The sequence below is a fragment of the Canis lupus genome, chromosome 1 (assembly GCF_003254725.2).
Source record: "Canis lupus dingo isolate Sandy chromosome 1, ASM325472v2, whole genome shotgun sequence".
Taxonomy (NCBI): domain Eukaryota; kingdom Metazoa; phylum Chordata; class Mammalia; order Carnivora; family Canidae; genus Canis; species Canis lupus.
Window position 1 is genome coordinate 96,662,594 of NC_064243.1, and position 4,729 is coordinate 96,667,322.

At 51.6% G+C, this 4,729-nt stretch overlaps 1 long non-coding RNA gene across 1 annotated transcript; it reads left to right on the plus strand.

The window, feature by feature from the left end:
* The first annotated feature begins 413 nt into the window (after positions 1-413).
* LOC112644853 (uncharacterized) lies at positions 414-4,400 on the plus strand. The gene is made up of 3 exons (XR_003126814.3): positions 414-967; positions 1,630-1,760; positions 3,913-4,400. It is a non-coding gene; the product is annotated as an uncharacterized LOC112644853 (long non-coding RNA).
* The last annotated feature ends 329 nt before the right edge of the window (positions 4,401-4,729 follow it).

Consider the following 4,729-nt stretch of genomic DNA (forward strand, 5'->3'; position numbering starts at 1 on the left):
CCAAAACTGAATCCAACAACACAAGCTGTTGTGACACCGTCATTAGGCGCCACAAACCCAAACAGGCCTGAACTCCGTCACCCACTCCCCGGGGCAGGTGTGACTGCCAGCAAGCTGGCTGGGCAGCACGGGACCCCCGTGAGTCCCCACGCCCAGGCCCCCGACAGTCACCAGAGGTGTAAGCGTGGTGACAAGGAAGCCAGCTGCCTCCGCACTGGCACCAGGCTGGCACCACACAGGCCGGGCCTCTCTAGGGGTGGACCATTTTGCAGATGGGAAAACCGAAGCAGAGCTTTCCGAAGAGTGATCGTTGGTTGCATTAGAATGACCAGAAATTGTGAGTGATGGAACCCCAGCCGTAGTTTCAAATATTGGGGGGATAAAGCATCTTTCTCAAGGTCGAGTGAGGAGCCCGTGCTGGGTTTTTTTTGTAAGGGCTGGTCGCTCACGCCAGACTCCACTTCATCCCTGAGTTCACGTTGGAAGAGCTCACACCCCTGTTCACGTGCCATGTCCTCTTCTTTATGTAACTGGTAACACATCGAGTCATGGAACATGTTGTAAAAGGCAAACAGTGGCTGGCGCAGGCTGTGGCTCATTCGCCGTCCCTGTCGCAGGTCACATGGCAGCTGCTGACCACGTGAAGGCATAGGCTGTGGACACACATCTTCCTTCCTCCCGCACCAAGATCCGAGTCCTGCCGGTTTAAACTTCATTGATTTTGTACTTTACCTTCCATTCCGTCCTTGTCTTGTCTTTCAAATTTCTAAGCTCTTAACCTTGGCAACTGTTCTATATTTTGAGGACACAAGAAGAGGCTGACCCAAGGGATGCTGATGTGGAAATTTGTGGAAACTCCAAAGGTAGTTTCAGAGCCTGTTGCATGTGCTCTACCTTCCTTGTTTGTGAGTTCGGGGAGGTGCTGGGCCTCTCCCAGGATGGGCTTCCATGCGAGCGGCAGGACAAGGTAAGAAGCCCCTTCCCCGGAGTGAGCCCATTCACCCTCAGGGAGGAGGCTCAGTTTATGGTTTAAGAACCACAGGCCCCAGGGTGACAATGTGGGGTCTTCCAGGAGGGGAGGGGAAGGCGAGAGCTTGGAGGCAGAGGCTGGGCAGAGGGAAGGAGTCCCCTGATTCTAGGGAGGGGTGTGAGTTGGAGAGGTCTTGGGGTGGTACAGGTCAGTGCTGGGGCCCTCAGAAAACCCCAGGGGCAGACAGGTGCAGCTGCTCAGAGCACCCATGGGGGCTGGACCAGCGGCATGCCAGGCCCAAGTCCTCAATGCCCATACCAGGCCTGGAGACTTTAGGCCAAGTTCTTCCTCTGGGTGGGCATCTCAGCAGCCATCCTGATGAACCAAATATTAGAAGACTTCACCACATTCTCTAGGTGTAACAGGAAGCCCAGAGGTATGCATAAGGGTCCTTTACACCTGGCCGAGATGGAATTTCTTACCAGCCAGCTTAGTGGGATTTGAATTTCATTTTACGTTGACGTAGAAAAATAATGAGACATTTCTTGCACTTGAGTGCAGTGGGATGGATCTGCCAGCATGAGATTCAATGCATAAAACAGAAGCCATGTGACGGCAGTTTAAAGAGAAGGATTTTTTTTTTTATCTTGCATAAACAGGACCAAAGAAGCTAGTGCCAGTCTCCTTCCAAAGTTCCATTTCACCCCCCTTGGTATGTGGCTTCCAACTGCAAAACTATCTTGTGGTCCAAGGTGACTGCTGGAGCACAGCCAACGTGTCTGCATTCCAGGTAAAAAGAAGGATAAAGGTGAAAGGGCAAGAGTGAGCAGGCCAGTGCATCCCTCTTTCAAGGTGCTTCCCTGAAGGCCCCACCCAGCATGTCCTGCTAAACTCAGTGACCAGGATACAGGCATGGCCACACCATTTGCAACGAAAGCTGAGGGATTTGGATTTTGTAGCCGGACTCATTGTTATTCCCCATAAAATAAAGGTTCTATGGCTAAGGATGAAAATTGGGTGGGGCCTGGGGGTAGATCATAATCTCCAACACAATAAAGTGAAATTGATGATTAATGTGTGTTCCTACCCTCAGATTTTTGCAATTTCTCAGATACCTGGAGATCTATCTGCCTCCGATTAAAACCTCTTGACGTAATGATTGACAGTTCTCCATTACCTCGCTTCTATTTTTTATTTCCAAGCTCCATAAATTAGGTGGGGGCAGTGGGGATGGTTTATAAAAACAGCATTCACTTAGCTGTTGGCTGCTGGGGCTGACCAACCACTTGTCTAAAGCATCCCCGGGACTCTCTGTTCCTTCCCAGTAAATGGAGCTGTTAGTGAACTAGCACGGAGCCAGCTGTGGGGAATGAGATCAAGACACATTCTGTGCCAAATATGTAAAACAAGATGCTTTCCGTGGCGAACACTCTTCTAAGGGGCCACCGGTCTGCTTCAGCCAGGACAGGAGTGATATTTTGAATCCTAAGGAGACTGGAGAGAAAAAGAGAGGAGGTCTTGCAGAAGCATCTGGAAGACATTTCGAAGAGAAAGCGGGCATGAGAGGGGATGCTTTTGCCCAAGTGACTTTTTGGGAAACAAAGTTAATTTAGCTCTGGAAGATGCACCCTGGGGGAGAAGAGGGAATGGTTCGTGATGTCCCTGAGGGGGACAGGAGGGCATGGGGGTGGCAGGGACAGCCTGCAGGTGGAGGACACAATGGAAGGCCGTGTGAGCCACCAGGAGGGCGGCTGTCTCCCAGGTGACAGGGCAGCAGGGGCAGAAGAAGGGGAGAGCCTCCGTCTCCATCCACGTGCACAAAGGAAGAGTCCAGGTGTTTCTGTCCAACCAAGGGACTTTCATCTGTAGGTACCCTTTGCACTGATTTTTAGGCATCTCATGCACCTTTGCAAATTCCTGAATAGATTCAGAGTGGTGCTGTCCCATCCTCTCTTCTGCTCATTCGAGAGTGGCAACCGTTTCTCTGTCACTAGGGCCGTGTGAGGCATCTCCATCAGATCTTCAGGCGGCTGAGAGCCAGTCGTGGGAGCCATGGACGCTTATTCCCAGCCAAGCAGGAGCAGGTGCATATGGGGACATCAAGCCTCGTCATGGAGAGACACCAGTGGTCTCACCCTGTTAGCTGCTGCCCCTGAATCCACCCTTCCTCTTGCTTTGGCAGATGGTTTGGCTTGAAATTGTGCCCTTTGGACCCCTCACCCTGTCCCCACTCACTAGTTCATTCTACACTTTTTTATTGGGAGGAGTGTATACTCCTGTGGAGACACTTTCATTGTCATGGTATCAAGACTAAACGGGATGGTCTAGAACAAATGCTCAAGAGCCCAGAAGGACCAACTCAATGGGCGCTCGTTTTGGAGAACACAAGTCTCAGACTGGTGTACATGGGGCAGATGGGGGCTGCCCAGAGCAGGCTTGCCTCGAATGTTGCTGGGCCCAGAGCAAAAGTACAAGCGGACAATCATGGGCCACAAGGCTAAGGGTTTTTAAGTTATGAATCAAGCTTACAAACTGCTAAGTAGGAGACATGCTGTTCCTCTGCCCTGACAAATATACTTCCCTAATGACTTGGAAGGGCAGGCTGGACTTTAGAATTCTCTCTGTCCTTGGAGAGGCCGACACAGGAAGATCTGGCCCCCAGCCGTGGCATGGGGTCATGGTCCTCTATTCCCGACGATTGGCTCCTTTGGGCACCCCAAGGGCCTCCCAGGCCTGTGTGTGGCTATGCAGCCCACGCATACAGGCACTGTCCACACCTCCAGCCCTCGGTGGTGATGTCCACTCTCAGAGGGGGATGCAGGAGCAGGGGGAGGATGGTTTTAGGCAGAGAGAACAGTCCAGAAGGTAATGCAGTGTCCTGGCTGTTCTATTCCCTTGGCTGTACTGACAACTCACCCAGAGCCATGGTCTTTCTTGTCCAGGTCTTGTCCCGTAAGGTCGAAGAATGGCAAGAAAGTCTATGAGTCGTTGATTCATCTGTGGTGCATTCAAGAAGCGAGTCCAATACTCTCATGTAGATAACCAAGAAAATGTGTTTTCGCTTGGTCTAAATGGACGTAGAGGATTCGTAAGGAGCGCTGAGTCTCCCAGGCAGCATGCTGGCCAGGGGAGTCCTGAGGGGACAGAGGAGAGGACTCTGGAATCTGAGACGGTAAATAAAGATTGGAAGAGGTGGTGAACACCGTGGACCACTCAACCTGGGGAGCATTATGAGCTGAACTGGGTCCCCCCAAAAAGATCTGTTGAGGGCAGCCCGGGTGGCTCAGTGGTTTAGGGTCGTCTTCAGCCCAGGGCATGATCCTGGAGACCCGGGATCAAGTCCCACATCAGGCTCCCTGTGTGGAGCCTGCTTCTCCCTCTGCCTGTGTCTCTGCCTCTCTCTCTCTCTCTCTCTCTTTCTCTGTGTGTGTGTGTGTGTGTTTCTCTCATGAATAAATAAATTAAAAAAAAAAAAAAAAAGATCTGCTGAAACCCTGTCTCCCAGTACCTCATAATGTGACCTTATTTGGAACTGGGGCATTTGCCACTGTGGTCAAGTTAAGAGGAGGTCGATAGGGTAGTGGGTCCTCATCCAACGTGACTCTTGTCTTTATAATAAAAAGGCAAATTTGGGTACAGAGACAGACACCAGGAGCCCACGTGATTTGGAGGCAGAGAGCGGCATACACTTCTACAAGCCAGAGCAGGCCCAAATTGGCCGCAAACCACCAGAGGCTGGGAGAGAGGCCTGGGGCAGAG